The following is a 19,307-nucleotide window of genomic DNA, read 5'->3' on the forward strand; positions in this document are numbered from 1 at the left end:
TTAGTGGAGATTTCTTAAAGCTTCAAAAATAAAATCTGGGTAAGGTGTATCTTTTACATACCAGTCTACATTACATTACATAGTATACCAGTCTAGTAACAATGTCAAACAACAAAAAAGGGAGAAAGAAGTTAAACTGGCATGACTTGTTCTTGTTGAAGCCATGATCACTGCCCTCTTTAATAGCACTACTTCTTTTTATCCACCTTCATTAATGATCACTTTTATAATATGTTTTTTAATTTAGCTAAGAGGTCAAACTCACAAACCAGTAACTGGCAAATTTCACCCTCTTACCTTTACTGGCTGGTATTGTGGAAGTCTGTAGTTAGGAGACCTGAGATGAAATCCAGTCTCAGACTCTTCCTAGCTGTGTGACCATAGATAAGTCACTTAATATCAGTCTGCCTCAGTTTCTTTGACTGTAAGAATAGGGACAATAACAGAACCTACCTCACAAGGTTGTTGTGAGGATCAAATGAGATAATATTTTTCAGAGTGTTTAGTAAATTGTCTGGTGCATAATAGGTGCTATACACTTGTTCCCTTTCCCTCCCCTTCCCTTCTTAAACAATCATCTTTCTCCAGTTGAGCCCTCTACTTTTCTCATTCCCCATAACACATTGAGCCCCTGAGAGAAGGCAGGCTTTCACACTGCCTTGGGAAGCTCCTTTGCAAATCACCATTGAGATCAAGCCTGTGAGTGGCTACTACTCTTCCAAGGTAGGAAGGATATGGAGACCCAGTCTCAAAACAAAACAAAAACCAATTTATAGTGAGTAGGTTTCTATAGGGAGAGAGGACCTTTAAAAACCCTCAGTGGAGCTAGTTCTAGTAAATGTATTCATTTGGTCAAGCATTGGCAGCACAGCCTAGTCTTGAATATTTTCATTTTCATTTTAAAGAGAAGGAAAATGAGGCACAGAGAGATGGTAAAACAATGAATAAGGAGAGCATAGCAATAGATTCCAGAATAGTGGGGATCTTTGTGGGGATGGAGGCCTTGAAGCACCTATTCTCACCAGTTAAGTGATCATTTTATACTAATCCCCAAGAAGATATGAAAAGTGCTTTGTACCCCTAAAAATACAGTAGACATTTCAGCTGCAGTTATGATCATAGATGAGGCAACTGATTCCAAAGAAGCTCTGAGGGATAAATTAATTTGCCTAAAGCACAGAACTTGGAATAGATAAAGCATGGCTCATCTAAAACACAGCATGCTTCCTACTATATCATGACTTCTACACACAGCAAGGCTTTTTGATTACAGAGAATATATTAGGAGATCATAGGGTATTTCTGGTTACCAGATTGAAACTTCATTCAAGTATTTTATAATGCGCCCTTGATCATTTCCAAATACTTTACAGAAGAAAGGGAGGGGGAGGGAGAGAGAGAAAGAGAGAGAGAAGGAGAAAGTAAAGGCAAAAAGGAGGAAGTATATTTAAAATAGTATTTTGCTTTTCCCCAAATATGTCAAAACAATTTATTTAAAATTTTTTAAAGTTTTGGATTCCAAATTCTATCCCTTCCTTCCTCTCTCCCTTTATCCCTCCTTGAGATGGTAAGCAATGTGTGATCATGTAAAACATTTTCATATTAGTCATTTTGTACAGGAAGACAAATCAAAAAAGAAGGAAAGCCACGCTTTAGTCTTTATTCAGACAGTGTCAGTTCTTTCTCTGGAGGTTGATGGCATGCTTCATCATCAGTCCTTTGGAATTGTCTTAGATCATTGTTCTGCTGAAAATAGCTAAGTCATTCACAATTCTTCAACAGACAATATTGCTGTTACTGTCTACAACATTCTCCTCGTTCTCCTTGTATCACTTTGCATCAGTTCATGTTAGTCTTTCCAGGCTTTTCTGAAATCATTCTGTTTGTCATTTCTTACTGCACAATAATATTCCATCACAATCAAGCCACAGCATGTTTAGCCATTCTCCAACAGATGGACATCCTCTTCATTGAGAGGAAGCATTTATTAAACATTTACTGAGACAAGCACTATACAAAGCCCTGGAGATACAATATAAAAGCAAAATTAGTCACTGCCCTCAAGGAGCTGGGCAACTCAAGGAGCTTGGGGGAAGCAACTTTTGGTTTGGAGAGATATAAAACATCCTTTTCATTCCCAAGACTATAAAGCTTTACTGGGATGGGAGTGAGGTGGTAAACACAGCAGGCAACTCAAACAACCACCCATCAAGACAAGAGCCCTAGAGTGAGAATTCTAGACATGACCGAATTAAGTTCTCTAGGATGTGGTATCTAAAACAGGAAGGACAGGGACTGTAAGAAGTTGGGAGAGGGAAGTGAAGAATGATTGGTGCCCCCAGCCTATATGTATCAGATAAACTTTCTGATGAAGTATAATCTTTACCACCTGACTTCCTTCAAGAAGTATGAAACATCACCTGGTATGCAACATGAGAAGGCATAAACATGAGAGGGTACAAGTATCATGCATTCGTCTCTTTGTGTTTTGGCCTGGCATATATCCTAAGAACCTGGCATGGAGTCAGAGTACACCAAACAGAGCTAAGAAAGCTCAATCATTTTGCCTAGTAGCTGGGTGGGTGAGATTGCATATCTTCCCTTATGTAATCAACTTGTTAATGAATATGTTGACTGTGTGACCAGCTTAGTCATTGCTAAGGAACTGTGCTGAGTAATTCGACATTGCCTTTTCTAATCTCTGGGTACAGGGATTTCAACTCTTTTCTAAGAGCAACAAGGAAGAAATAGCCTGAAAAGACTCTCTAGGGGATTCTCTAGGGGAAATCACACAATCATAAATCCTTTACATGTGTGTGTTTATGCATATACACACACATACACACATGTATATGTGTGTATATAAATTTCAAAAGTAGTGTAATGAGCATACAAAAGAAGGACTATGATCTTAACTTCAAACTCTTGGTCTCTAACAGCATAAATAAACAAGGCAACAAACTGCAAGTAAGAAAAGACAATGCCTTTTGTTCTGTGTCCCCCCTCTGAAGTTGTGTCACTTTTGACTGTTTTCTTTCTTTTCTTCTTCCTTCCTTCCTTTCTCTCTCACTCCTTCCTTCCTGTTTGTTTCTAACATAATTGTTTTCAGAGTATATAGAGAGTTCTACTTATACTTATTTCATTCTGAATCATATACATAGATTTTTCCATATTTGCTTGTATGATAATAGCTTGCATCTGTCTAATGATTTTAGGTTTGCAAATCTCTTTCTCTAATTTGATCTTTACAGCATCCTATTATTATCCCTATATTACAGATGAGGAAACAGGTTGAGAGTGGTTAAGTGACTCATCCAGGGTCTTACTGTTCTCAGTATGCAAACTTGGATGCTTACAAGAGTTTTCCTGACTCCAAATCTAGCTGTCTCGCACATTCACTCCCTCTCTTTCTTTCTCTCTCTCTTCTCTCTCCCTCTCTCTCCCTCCACTATTCTACCATAATGGTCTGTGGAAGTTAAGTTTTTTTAAGGCATCATTATGTTCTCTTATATACATTACATACTCTATTATATACATTATGTAACTCAGTCATTTTCCAATTGTAGGAAATATGGAGAGTTTTTTCCTAGTCCTTAACTATTACAAATAGAACTTGTAGACAGAGAGAGAAAGAGAGAGAGAGAATGATCTTGTTTTCCTTTCATATGATGCTTTTACAATAGAGTCCTAATAATGGAATAATTTGGTCAGAGATATGATTAATTCTATGACCTTTATTACTATTACTAAGACTATCCCTCCAACATGTAGCATGAAGACATCATTGCTTGACTCAAAGGAAGGTGATGGAATACATATCTCTAGTCTCTTCTCTCCCTCCCATTTTCCAAGGGAGACTAATTCCTTGCCAGGAGGGGAAATGAAGATAGAACCAGAAGCCTGATTACACTGTTCACCTCAGAAAGAGGGGCTTTCAGGCTAGAATATCTATCTGCTCCCTTGAATATTACTAGTCTAGTGGATGTGGTTTCCACATTCAAACTGTTTCTTATTTGGAGAAAGGAGGATCCAAGCTTTATATCTAAGGCTATCCTCTTTCTTACTATTAGTTCCATAATGAACACACATAGCAAATAGCAAAGAAACCCATTTATCTAAGTCCATAGTAAAGCAGAAATCAGAGAAAGTATGCATAGGCCAATATGTACCAGACAATAGAAAATGAATGATCTTTTCCACTGGAGAGAGCTAACTCATCTCAACCAAAAGAGAGAGTCTCTGATCTCATCCAAGAGGAAGTTTCCCCTAAGTCTCTAGTGTAGCAAGCTGGAGGATAGGGACATGATAAAGAGTGTCATTTCCTCTCATGTCAGCTTCCCAGGGTCTTTTCCCTTCATCAACTTAAAGTGGAATTAGCATGTTCTATCTTCTGTCTTCAACCTAGAGCCAAGGTAACATGAAGCAACTAGAGAACCCTAAGAGACTGAAAAGACTCCAGGAGACACTGTTGGTTGTTGCGTTTGTCTTTCATTTTCGAAGAGGACATGACATCAGAGAAATGATGACGTGACTTGCACTTGACTTTGTTTTGAGTGAGGGAGGGCTGTGCAAAGTCACCAGCTTCACTTTCTCCTCCTGAGTCATCCAGGGACCAGATATTCGTCATTATGACTAGAGACAGCCCAGCATGCAATAGGAGACCATGGCCTCTTAGGCTAAGGCCTTTTCAGGTACTCACTTAAAGTAAGATAATGCTCATTCAGTGAATAGGCCTCTTTAAGAAGTAGTCAGGGGATGGCCCCTTTAAATAGAAAAGATAAATAAATAAATAAATAAAACTGGGAGGGACAGGAACCTCAGGACCCCCAGGGTTGTTGTTTCAAAGAGAAACAGTAACTACTGACATTCACTCTAAGCCAGGAGAGTCCAAAAAACAGTCATTGAGTGGAGCTTGGGCATGCGTGGGATAGCATGACCCCTGCCCCCTTACTCAGATTGACTGCTCGGAGGTGGCTCAAAGTAAAAACAGAAAATCTCCTTTATTCAGTTCTCAGGAGAAGAGAAGCGAGAGGTCCCTTCACCAGTAAAGCTGAAGCTGGAGTTGGAAGGCACCTTACAGAAGCAGAATGGCAGCTTATATAGACCTTGATGCGGAAGTCCCCCTCCCACCGCTAACCATTATTCTCATTGGCTGAGAAGCAAGGTCTTACATTCTAGATGCAAAATCTAACCAATCCCTTTTGGAACCCTTCAAATTTCCCACTCTGGGACTGTTACAAAGCCCTTGAAAATACACATCATCATATGCAAATTAGGCATTGAAAACATATTCAAATGAAGCACTGACAACTCATGCAAATTGGGCATCATGCAAATCAGGCGGACCAAAGTGAGGACTTCAGAGTGTGCGCATATGCAAATTATGTATTGAGGAGTTAGTGAGCCATAGCCAATCATTGATCCTAATGCACTGTATAGTCTTATATAGAAATCACCTGACTCTGAAGGAACCGAAACCTGGGCCTAAGGTCTCTTCTACCACTGAGAAGTCTTCACTAAATCTGTTTCCATTCAGACAGGGCCCCATTATTGTTCAATCTATGGGACTCAGAGTGCACTGGGTATAAGGAGACATGAAGAGCGTCTGAAGAGACTAAAGAGACTCCTCTCTCCTCTTTCCAAGTTCACCTACACCTCAACACATGGAGCATTGACTCTACCAATGAAGAAGAGGGTCCAGATCAAAGGGCTTTGGGACTTGGGTTATACTACATTATGCCATATTGCTCTCCAAAATGTTTGCCTGTAGTCCAAAACTGTGGTCTCAATGACAATACAGTAGAGCTCCCATCTCCTCACAGCACCACTAACCTTGAATTTTTATTATTTTTTCATGTTTTTGTCATTCTAGAGCAGGGGCTGTTAATCTGGATTCTATAAATTTAATTTTTAAAAATATATTTTGACAATTGTGCTTCAATATAACTTATTTCCTTTGTGATCTGTTTATTTTCTCTTCTGCATTTAAAACATTACTCTGAGAAGAGGTCCTTAGTTTTCACCAGACTGACAAAGGAATCTATGACAAAAAGATTAAGAATTCCCTCCTGTTCTGGAGGGTGTAAAGTCATATGTTAAAGTAGTCTCAAAAATACTGACTTTCCAGGCTTCCCTTAAGTCTCAAGGGAAATCCCATCTTCCACAGGAAGCTTTTCCCAATCCCTCTTAATTCTAGTGTCTTTCTTCCTATTTATCTTGCACATAGCTTACTTTGTAAACAGTTGTTTACAAGTTGTCTCCCCCATTAGATTGTAAGTTTCTTGAGGGCAAGGACTGTATTTTGCTTCTTTTTGAATTCCCAGCACTTAGCATTGTGCCTGGCACATAGTATGTGTAATTATGTTGATCAGCAATACACACACACACACACGTGTGTGTGTATTGCTGATCAATATAATTAGAGCTTATGATGGATCATGACCTAAGTCTATTTTTTCACCTTATAGTTTTAAAGATTACAAACTAAAAAGAAAAGATTACAAACTTAGATCTGGAAGGGACTTTAAAGGTCATCTTTCTATCCCCCTCATTTTACAAAGCCCAGAGGTTTTCAGTAGCCTGCCCAAGTAACTTCCTTTCTCACTGGGACATTCTTTAATGGGGCTTCACTCTGTGGTTGTTTGGGGATAGTCAAAAATAGTTAAGGTCAGGCCACCATGTTCCCATTCCTCCCACACTATTCTTTTTTTCATGCCTCTATTCTGTAACACCACCTCCACCCCAGCCCCCATACACATACCTGAATAGATTTTCTTAGTTATATCATCTAACCACAACCACCAAAGAGAGAACATGCTCCCAGGCACAGGAAAGAGTGGGCTATTCTTCAGCCATTCACATTTTCAATGAAATTCATTGATGTCAGTCACTACCAGAACCATATCCCCTGAATAAAGTGCCAGTGACAATCCAATGATTGTATGGATCATTTGAAGACTGTCATCCTTTTCATATCTAAAATTAATTGATCAGTTCTCTTTATATGCACACTGAATACTCTGGAGGATATGCAAACAATATCAGGTATACTTTCTGCCCTTAATGAAATGGGGTTCAAGTTGAAGACAGAAGACTTGAAGGCTGAAATGCAGTAATAGTGGTGAAGTGTATAATTGTGTGACACTGACTAAGAACCAGAGGGGATTCAGAAGAGAGGGGGATCAAAGGGAATTATATATAGATATAGATATATCATAAATTTTATGTCAATAGACCTCCAGCAGAAAAACAGTCAATATAGATGAGGAAACTGAGGCTTGCAGAAGTCAAGTGACTTGCCCAAGGTCACACAAGTTGAAAGCATCAGAGGATTTGAAACCAAATCTTCAGATCCAGAGCTAGTGGTCTTTTTATTGTACCACCTGCTTCTCATGAGATAATGTGTAAAGCACTTTGAAGACCTCATAGTGCTCCATAAATATTAGTGATTTATTAACCTATTCCTGAAATAATTAAATTATTAAATTTAATTTATTACATTGTTATTATATTATTCTAGGAAATTCATGCATTCTGATCAAACATCTACCATCTCTTTTGGAGGCAAAGGAATTCACAAGAGAGATGTTCCAAGTAGCTCTAATATTCTCAGTGTTCCTACTTCTGCTTCCCAAGATGGTGACTGTGTTTTTCAGGCACAAGTCAGTACCCCGGGGCATGTCTGAGATAGCCTTTGGGTTGCAGAGAAGTTGTGGCAGGGAGGGGAATTCAAGGGGTGGTATAAAACCCTCTTTTCCAGTGAAAGTCATTTTACAGAAAATTTCCTTCCAGCCACATCAATGGATTGTTTTTGTTGCTGTTTTAATGCATTTGCTCTGGGTCATCATGGCTAGGTGTCTCTTGGATTCGAACCTGACTCTCCCCACTTCAGTCTTTTACTTTGACAGAGGCATTTATCATCTTCACTGCTACTGTGACAGCTTCATTCAATCTCCTGCCAGTGTTCAATACTTTCAAACTTGCTTTGTGATCAAATGCCTTCCTAAAGGAGCCAATACATGATGCATGCCAGAGAGTGACTGTCTGTGACTGTCTTTGCTACAGATTCCTTAATCAAAAGGTAGTGTAGTGTAGTGACTGTAGAGGTCAGGAGACCTGAATTCAAATGCCAGCTTCTATGCCTAGCAGTTATTTTGAGTCAACAGACTTCCTTGTATCTCTTTTCTTATCTGCAAAATTGGAATGAAAGTATTTGCACTGGGTTGGTATAAGACAAGCTCTAACTTTAAAGTGTTACATAGGCATGTCAATTGAGTTGAGATAGATGTAGTCTAAAACTATAATCATATTTTTATCTGTTTATTGACACCTTTGTCTTTGTAACTTCATTTTAAAATATATTTTAATAATAATAGTTAGAATTCACATTATGCTTTAATGTTTATAAGGCATTCTACAAATATATCTCATTTGGTACTCACAACAACTCTAATAAACAGGTGCAGTTACTGTCTTCATTTTATAGATGAGGAAACTGAGGCAGACAGGGATTAAGTGACTTGCAGTGTCTGAAGTCAGATCTGAACTCAAGTCTTCATGACTGCAGGTTTATCACTCTGTCTACTGTGCACTTAGCTATATATTTTTTCCCTCCCCTTCCTAAGGAACCATTCCATGTAACAAAAACTTAAAAAGAAAGACAGAAAAAGCAGTTCAGCAAAGTCCGCTTTCAAATCAGTCATTTCTGATAGCGTGTGCAATATTCCATATCTGTTGTCTCCCACCTTTGTGAAGAAGGAAAAGAGGTACATTTTCTCAACTTTTCTCTAGAGCCAAGTGTGGTCTTTATAATTACACAGCATTCATGTGTTCTTTTTTCTTTCCATTTACATTGTTTCAGTCGTCATGTTTATTGTTTTCCTGACTGCTTACTTTATGCCGTATCAGTTCATGTGTCTTTCCATATTCAGAAATTCTTACAATACGGTAAATAAGCCATTGTATGCCCATTCCCTAATTTGTTTAACTGTTCCCCAACCTTAGACATTTACTTTGTTTACAATTCTTTAATACCACAAAAAATGCTGCTATGAATATTGTGGTGTATCCTTTCATTGCATCATTGACCTCCTTGGAATATACACTGAACAACAGGATCTCTGGGTAAAAGATAACTAGGTATATTTTCACCAGGGGCAAACATAATGGCAGAGGGTGTTTTCTCGAGTGTACAGCCTAGGGAAAGGAAGCATACCCTCGAACAATATTTCCAAAGTTTCCACCCTGCTAAAGAAAAGATAGTGGCACAGCTAAAAAAATGTTACCACTACCAGAAGCATGGTGATCAGGGGAAGAAACACTTGCCAAAGAAGAAGTTGTTGATGCCCTCTAAATTTTCTGCCCTGGATGAAAACACTAGATACCCTACCTTAGTTACATCTCTGATATGATCATTATTCCAATCAACTGAAATTAGTTCGACTCTCCCTGGACTCAGTTTTGCTTTTTGAACTTGCAAAGTCAGGATCAGTTCTTAGTCTCCTTCCTTCTTACAGAAGTAGGTTTTTGTTAAAAGCGAATCCAACACCCAAGAATTGATTCCTTAATCCTACATCTCCAAAAGGGTAAGAGATTCCAGCTGCCTCTTCAGCTTTAAACTTTTTTTTTCCTTTCTGAACAGAGAGGCTCTATAGTACAATGGAAAGGAGATGTTGTCTGGAATTAGAAGGCTTAGGTACAAGTCATTTCCTTTCTCAGAGCCTCAGTTTTCTCATCTGTAAAATGGCAGAGTTGGACTCTAAAGTCCCCTCCAGCTTGAAATCTGTGATTTTTAGGATGCATTGATTCCATGTAATTAAAGTAGGTTCAGATCACATAACTCCCCCATAATTTATGCTCTTGGGTATACTAAGGGGCTAAGCATTTTGCCCATGGTCACATAGGTAGTATAGGTCTGGGGCAGGAAGGTTTTGAATCCAGGTCTTACTGAATCTAAAGTTAGCCCTTTATTCCATTATAACTATTATCCCATTAGAATATAAGCTCATGGGAGATGGAGCCAAGATGGCAGAGTAAAAGCAGGGACCTGCTTGAGCTCTCCCTCCAAACCCCTGCAAATACCTGTTTAAAATGACTCCAAACAAATTTTGGAGCTGTAGAACCCACAGAATGACAGAGTGAAGCAAATCTTCAATCCAAGACAGCCTGGAAGATCTATGGGAAGCATCTATCTCACTGGGCTGGGAGTGGAGGGGAGCACAGTTCTGCATGGGCTGTCACACCAGCATGCACAGGATTGGAACAGTCCTCAGGGGACTGAATCACTGGCAGCTATGGCAGTTTCCAGACTTCTCAACCCACAAGCACCAAAGTCAACATAGAAAGTCAATGGGAAAACTCTGTTGGATTGAGTGGGAGAGGGGTGCAGTCCAGCTGGGGTGGAGGAGGAAGGATCACCTGTAGCAGCATCACCCGTGGCAGTGGCAGCAGCACCAGCTTCTGGAGCTCTGGGTGGGGGTGGGGGATCAAGCCATTGATTCAAAATTCCTGAAGCCTGGGACAGTACATCCACCTCGACCCCCACCTCCACTGGAAGAACAGTCCTACCTTGACAAAGAGTTAGAAATTCAAGTATGTGGCTGGGAATATGAGCGAACAGATGAAAAAAGTCAGATTATAGAATCTTACTTCAGTGACAAGAAGATCAAAACATTCAATCAGAAGAAAACAAAGTCAAAACTCCAACATGAAAAGCCTCCAAGAAAAATATGAATTGGTTGCAGGCTATGGAAGAGCTCAAAAAGGATTTTGAAAATCAAGTGAGAGAAGTAGAGGAAAAATTGGGAAGAGAAATGAGAGTGATGCAAGAAAATCATGAAAATCGAGTCAGCAGCTTGTGGAAAAGGAGACCCAAAAAAATAGTGAAGAAAATAACACCTTTACAAAATAGACTAACCCAAATGGCAAAAGAGGTCCAAAAAGTCAATGAGGAGAAGAATGCCTACAAAAGCAGAATTGGCCAAATGGAAAAGGAGGGCCAAAAACTCACTGAAGAAAATAATTCCTTCAAAATTAGAATGGAGCAAATGGAAGATAATGACTTTATGAGAAATCAAGAAATTATAAAACAGAACCAAAAGAATGAAAAAAATAGAAGATAATGTGAAATATCTCATTGGAAAAACCATTGACATGAAAAACAAAACAGGAGAAATAATTTAAAAATTTTTGGACTACCTGAAAGCCATGATCAAAACAAGAGCCTAGATACCATCTTTCAAAAAATTATCAAGAAAAACTGCCCTGATATTCTAGAACCAGAGGGTAAAATAGAAATTGAAAGAATCCACCAATTGCCTCTGGAAAGAGATACTAAAAGGAAAACTCCTAGGAATATTATAGCCAAATTCCAGAGTTCTCAGGTCAAGGAGAAAATATGCAAGCAGCCAGAAAGAAACAATTTGAGTATTGTGGAAATACAATCAGGATAACTCAGGATCTAGCAGCTTCTACATTAAGGGTTTGAGGGCTTGGAATATGATATTCTGGAAGTCAGAGGAGCTAGGATTAAAACCAAAAATCACCTACCCAGTAAAACTGAGTATAATACTTAAGGGGGAAAAGTGAAATTTCAATGAAATAGAGGATTTCAAGCATTCTTGATGAAAAGACCAGAGCTCAGTAGAAAATTTGACTTTCAGATACAAGGATCAAGAGAAGCATGAAAAGGTAAATGGGAAAGAGAATCATAAGAAGCTTATTAAAACTGAACTGTTTATATTCCTACATGGAAAGATGATATTTGTAACTCATGAGACCTTGCTTAATATTGGGGTAGTTAGAGGAAATGTAGACAGATAGATACCTGGATAGATAGATAGATAGATAGATAGATAGATAGATAGATAGATAGACAGATAGATAGATCAATCGACAGACAGACAGACAGAGAGGGAGGGAGAGATAGATAGATAGATAGATAGATAGATAGATAGATAGATAGATAGATAGACAGATAGATAGAGGGCACAGAGTGAGTTGAATATGAAGAGATGATATCTAAAAAATAAAATTAAGGGGTAAGAGAGGAATATATTAGGAGGAGAAAGGGAGAAATAGAATGGGGTAAATTGTCTCACAAAAAAAAGGCAAGAAAAAGATTCCACAATAGAGGGGAAGAGTGAACCTTACATTCATCAAATTTGGCTTAAGGAGAGAATCACATGCACTCAATTGGATATCTTATCCTATAGGAAAGTAAGGGGGAAAGGGATAAGGGGGAGGCAGAGAATGATAGAAAGGAGGGCAGACCGAGGAAGGGGATAGTCAGAAGCAAATGCTTCTGAAAAGGGACAGGGTCAAAGTTGAAAATAGAATAAGTAGGGGGTGGGATAGGATGGAGGGAGATATAGTTAGTCTTTCACAACATGACTATTATGGAAGTGTTTTGTATAATTACACATGTATAACCTATATTGAATTATTTGCCTTCTCAATGAGTGTGGGTGAGGATAGAAGAAGGAAGAGAATTTGGAACTCAAAGTTTAAAAACAAATGTTAAAAAATTGTTTTTACATGCAACTGGGAAATAAGATCTTTAGGCAATGGAGCATAGAAATCTATCTTGCACTACAAGAAAGTAAGGGGGAAGAGGATAAGGTGGGGGGAGATAGAAGGGAGGGCAAACTGGGGGAAGGGATAATCAGAATGCATGCCATCTCAGAGTGGGGGGAGGGGAGAGATGGGAAGAAACTTTGGAATTCAAAATCTTATGGAAATGAATGTTGAAAACCAAAAATAAATAAATTAATAAAAAATTCGATTCAATTTCAAAAAAAGAATATAAACTCATTTCAAGGAAGGATTGTTGTATTCTTTATACTTTGTATCCTCAGTACTAACCCAGTGCCCAGCACTTAGTAGGTACAAATACATGCCAATTGATGTCATACTGCTTCTCATGTCTACTCACAGTGTAGCACAGTTTTCTCTATTAGGCAGACTAGGCATGCTCAGAAGGCCCCTTTCAAAAGGGTCTCTATGTCAGAACTGGGCATGTCCAGAGGAGCCTAAGGTATATTTAATTGCTGTTATTATTAATAGTATCATTATTGCTCTCCTCACATTCTACTCTGAAGCTTCATGATGAGGTGGAGGTGACTATAAGTTCTCAGAGAGCAAGTTCTCTTGATGGCATAGGGCAAGGTGGAAGGAACCTTAAAAATTAAAGGGTTCTTAACCTGGGGTCTTTGAATGAAAAAAATTTTAACAATTGTTTTATAATATAATTGGTTTACTTTGTAATCTTAAGTATTTTATTTTATTCATTAAAAAATATTCTTACCAGAGATCCAAAGGGGTCCATGTCACAAATAAGGTTAAGAACCTTTCATTTAATACAATCTGGTCATTTTACAGGTGAGATAACTGAGTTTCAGAGAAATTAACTGGCAAGTCCAAAGTCATACAGGTGTTAATTTTAAGCCCATTCTTCTAACACCAAATCCAAGGCTCTTTCCACTACAACATTATTTTACCAATCTGAAAAGTCTCCAAACCTGGTTATAAAACTTCGTGTCTGACATGGGAGGACCAGAAAGGCTTAGCACCAGAAGGGTGGCCATCAGGTAATGAATATTTTGGTTGCAGGAACTCATAAAGTCTGTCTGCTAAAACATGGCAGAGGAGTTACAATCTGTCTTTTTGGAGAGAGAGCCTATACCAACAAAATCATTTTAAATCATTGTAACTGTTGTTACTGTATTCTATCCTTCCTTGCCCTCATGAGGATTTTGAGGGGAAATTTAGATCATATCTGATCCACATTCTAGACTACTACAGGAAAAAGATAGGAATATGAATATAAACTATAATATTGCTCTTCATAAAGCAGTCGGATCTTAAGCCTACTTGAAGCCTTTTCTGTTATGTGGAAATGGTCAAAGATCATATCATGGACTATTGCAAAATCTAGGAGAGAAAAAAAGACTTGTCAAATAAAGCCAACTAAACCCAATATTTTTTTAAATTGGGTTTTCAGAACCAGTAATAGTGAGGACTTTGAACAAGAAATGCAAAGGAAGAACATGTGAATTATGCTTGCTAGTACCTGAGTGTATGCACACCATACCAAGAATTTTAGGTATCTAAATGATCTCCCGTTTGAAAATGTAGCCATAATTCTGTTCTCACAGGTAAGTATCTGAGGTGCATTTATTTATGTAACATTCAGCAAGTGATTGTTATTTGCAAACCACTGTGTCAATTTTATGCTAAGATACATGATATTGCAAATGAATAAAACTTTGATTCAGGTCCCAGGGTTAAGGTAAATGTCAATATTAATGAAGGGAAAGGAGTTATGTTTTAAATATAAAATGTGTAAAGAATGAAAGAATCAGGACAAAAGCTTTCTTGGATGATCCAAAACCCAAAGTGGGAAGAATCAGGTAATTAGATCTGCTGAAGACTGCCTAGAGTAAAATGGACATCTTAAGATAGTGAGTGAACTGTGGATTTTTGAAAATCAGCTCTGGGCTAGGGTGTACTGAAGTAAACCTGTACTGGTTTTCAAAGCAAATTGTTAACCTTTCAATGTAAGCATTTATGAATGTTTCAAAAATCTGCAAATGCTACAGATCTGGGCTAGATTTATTGTTTTGTTGATTGCTGAGACTTAAAAACATGATGGGAGAAATAGTAAAAATGCAGATTAAACTTAAAAGTACATCAAGAAGAAAAATCTCCCTCCCCTCAGCCAGTTGTTAAAAATTTCTGGCTCTGAATTTCTTCAGTTTTTCAGACCTTTCCCAGCATTGTTGATATGCCTACCATTTTGAAGATTCTACATTTAATTGCGAGTTGCAAAAGATCATAGATTTGGAGATAGATGGAATCTGAAACCAACTAAGTCCTGAAAATCTGTAAGATGAAGAAACTGAGTCCTTGAGAAATTAAGTGATTTGCTTGCCAAAGTCATGCAGGTAGAACTTGTCCATACTAGGATCTGAATCTAGGTCTTCTAAGAGCCAATCTCTTTCTACTATATCTGGTTCCAGGCTGCAATCCTTATATCTCCTTTAATTAAAAAGCCAGATTTATCAAAGTCTTCTGATACTAAGAAAAAAAGTATCTAATATTCTTCCTTAGTTAATGTAGTAAATTCAGCTAGTTCATATTACCCTATTTTCAGATTATATTTCATAGAATATTCAATATTACCTATTTTGATGATCAAGCCTAGGTCCAAAGAAGAGCTATGAAAATGTTTCTCCCTCTCTTCTGTTTTTGGGCCTGAACACCATATTAAGCAAGGCCTAGTGGAAGCCAATGCAGCCTAGCCTGAGTTATAAACCAAAGTGAAGTAAATGATGGAGAAGAAGAAAAGAAGAGGAAGATGAGAAAGAAAAGAAAAGGGAAAGATAAATGAAAGAAAAATAATGACCTATAGTAAAGAATGATTGGATACCATTAATAATTGTCTCAAAGAGCTAAATGTACTGACAAGCTCACTCAGACCCACAAGGCTTGAGGCAAGAAGGAAAAGGGACAAAAGAAAACAATAAGAGAGTTGAGTTTAGGTTTGACTAATTATTAAAGGTTAGCTCTGCCCAAATTTCAATAGCAAGTAGGCAGTGATTCTTACTGAGTGAGTGATTCTCAGAAGTGGTAGTACTTAAGAGGACCAGAGGCAAATTAGGAATTGGCTCAAAGCCTGAGCCTAGAGAATGAAAACAAGGCAGACTTTACAGAAGGAGCAGAGATGAAATGGAAGTCTGCAGGAGAAAGCTCTGACCATCAGTGGGGCAGGTAGTGATGAGGCAAAGTCAGAGCAATGATATCAAACACATTTTGGCTAATCTACCGTTTGTTATGAAAGACACCTTCCTAGTGAGAAAGAAACATCAGCAACCCCACGCAAAGGCAGCTGACAGCTGTGCTGCTATCAGTGCCCAACATCACACATTTTAGCAGAGACAGGACTAAAATGGAGATCCCAGAAATGGTGTTGCAGAAAGAGCACAGCTTCATCTTCCTTATTCTCCTACCCTGGAACTGTGGATGCTGCCCTTGGAATGTAGGGCTCTTCTAAGTGAGATTTCACCTAATCTTGCCCAGAGCTCCATTTCACTTCCAAACCCTCCTTTATGCTCCCTGTTTTTTGTATCATTGTCTCCAATTCGAATGTAAGCCCTTTGATAACAGGTATGTATTTTCCTCAGTATCTAGCACAGTGCTTGGCACAGTGTGTGCCTCATCATCATCATCCCAGATCCAGAGGCAGGAGTCCACTTTTCAGGTCCCAGTTCTGCCACCAACTTGCCTTGTAAATCACTGTCACTCTCTGTGCTTTGCATTCCCCATCTCTAAAATAAGAAAATGTTCCACAAACCCCATATCCTCTGCTACTTGGTGAGATTTCACTATTCTACAAATGTTACAAGGAAAAGTAGAAAGCAGTTGAAGCAACACCTCATGCCATGTACAAAGATTAACTTCATGTGGCTATAAGACAAAGGCATCGCAAACAATTAGAGGAACAAGAAAGACATTTCCTTTTGGATTTATGGGTAGGCAAAGAATTCACAAGGGATAAAATGGGCCATTTGGGATACATAGAATTAAAAGTTTTTGCACAAACAAGACCAGTACAGCTCAAATTAAAAGACAAACAACTAGAGGGAGGGGGAATCTTTGTGGAAAGTTTGTTTGATGAAGATCCATTTACAAGATACATAAGAAATTGGGTTGTTTATAAAAGAGTCATTCCCCTATTGATAACTTATCAAAGGATGTGAAAAAATAACTTTCAAAAGAAGAAATCCAAACTATTAATAGTCATATGAAAAATGCTTTAAATCACCAATAATTAGAAAAATGCAAATTAACATAATTCTGAAGTTATATGTTTATATGCATTAGATTGGCACAAATGGCAAAGAGGGAAAATCATCATTCTTGACCAGATAATAACAGGCTCACTCATGAACTGTCGGTAGATCTGTAAATTTGTTCAGTCACTCTGGAAAGGAATCTGGAACTATGCCCAAAATATTCACTAAATCATGCATACCTGTGATATAACTCACTAGATTATATCCCAAAGAGATTAGAGGAAGCAGAAAAGGACCCATATGTACAAAAATATTTATAGTAGTTCTGTAGTAATGGCAAAGAACTAGAAAGTAGCAGAGGTACTCAGCAATTAAGAAATGGTTGAGCAAACTATGGTAGGTAAATATAGTGCAATAATATTATCCTTTAAGAAATGATAAAAGGAACAAATTCAGAGAACCTGGAAAGACCCCTAGGAATTTCTGCATGGTGAAATAAGCAGAACTAGAAGAAAAAAGGAAATAACAGCAACATCATCAAGATAAATAACTTTGAAAGACTTAAGAACTCTAATAAATTCTTGTAACAGTAAGCACCCTAACTTAAACAGGGGGTCTGCTTTCACAGGTTCTTTGATCTGCTTCTCTAAAAGCAAAGGCAACTTTCAAGGGGTTAACAATCACTTTTAATCAAGCACATGTATCATTCCTTTAACCAAGTATATACATATATATATATATATATATATATTCCCCTAGTTCAGAGGAGTCAACAAACTGAACTTCAAGAAAATACAGAGAAATCAAAGATCAACAGACATGGTTTCCTCTGCCTGATCATCAAGAGACAGATCCAATTATCTGACCATAGTTACCAGAGAGGGAAGCACCAATATCTGGGTTTTCAAAGTCAGGGGGCTCCTTAGCAGCTTCCCAGAGTCCTCCTCTGGCCAAACACTTCCAGTAAGCCCCCAAAGTAAAACCTCACCCTCAAAGTAGTTACACCTGTTATAGAGCCAGAAGGCATCCAAATCCTTGAGAACCAGTGCTTCATTAACAAAATGTGTGGGCCTTCCTACAAATCTTCTCTAATCCAACTCCCCTTAATGGGCAGGCCCATTAATGGGTGGGGAAGATTTAACAACACAAACACATGTACTGTTTCAAGTTGAAGAAACTCTTGTTTCTGTACTTTGCTTCTAGTAAAAACTCTTAATTGATAAAGGCAAGATTCAATCAGATTATACTAAAACAAAAACAGCAAAAGATCCTACTTTGCTTGCTCTTACAATGCTATAACCAACCAGTCAGCATCAATAAGCATTTTTAAGTGCCAGGCACTGTATATAATAACAACAAGATTGTAAAGACAAACAATTTTGAAAGATTTAAGAACTCTGATCAAGGCAATGACCAACCAGAGCCAGAGTCAAGAAGTATTTATTAGGTGCCTTCAGGGTGTCAGGCACCTTGCCAAGCAAAAGGAATATAAAGAAAGCCAAAAGATAATCTCTGTACTCAAGGATTTCACTACCTAATGGGGAACACTACCTAAAAAGCAGCTGAAGCTTGAGGGCAGGGAATGATGAGGCATTATAAAGTGCTGTGGCTAAGGTGTGAGATGATCTGAGGAGGTGTGAGTTACAGAACTGAATTCAACTTGCAGAGTGATGAGTTTCTGGAGAAAATGAAATCTAGGAAATCAGATGTGTGGTAAAATGATAAAGTAAATTCCCTGAGTGTCCTCCTTAAATGTTAGAGGATCAAAGAGAGCTCTCCAATGTTCAACCTCTACTCTATCCATACAGTGAGAGAGAAGGGTCCCAGGGTCAGGGGGTTCCAAGGAGGAGCACAATTCCAAAAGACCAATGATGAAGCATGCTACATACTTCCTGACAGAGAAGTAATGCATTCAAGAACAAGACATACATTTTTAGCCATGACTGTGTTTATTTATTTTGCTTGATTATGCATATTTTTATAAGGATTTTGCTTTTCTTTTTTCCAGTGGTTGAGAGAGAAAATAAATGGGTACTAATTGGAAAAAGTTAAATGGAATAAAAATTTTTAAAAATAAATAAAATGAAGAGATTGAACTGGATAATACTTAGATCTAAAGTCCTAGGCCTAATAACCTTCTTCCTAATATAGTTTTCCTTCCCCTGTGCCACACTCCCATAATTTAGAAATATCAAACAATAGTTATTTAAACAACATGTAGTGAATGAAATTAAAATTATTCAAACACTTCATGTTTCTCAGGGGTTAGCACAAGTACCGAGTTGCTTCATTTTTTTTTAAAGCTGTCTGTGCTTTGAAAGAAAAAAAAGAACCCATTAACAATTTCAGGTAGGGGAGACCTGATGGTATAATTTAGATGAGTAGAAATACTTATAATTATAAATTTCAAACTTAATTTAATCATTAATTTCCAAATCTTTTCTTCATTCTAACTCATGAAATGTCCTGAAACAAAATTAACTGATATTCATTTCCTTTCCTTTACCTCCCACT

Source organism: Notamacropus eugenii, chromosome 3, assembly GCF_028372415.1.
Source record: "Notamacropus eugenii isolate mMacEug1 chromosome 3, mMacEug1.pri_v2, whole genome shotgun sequence".
In the NCBI taxonomy this organism is placed as follows: Eukaryota; Metazoa; Chordata; class Mammalia; order Diprotodontia; family Macropodidae; genus Notamacropus; species Notamacropus eugenii.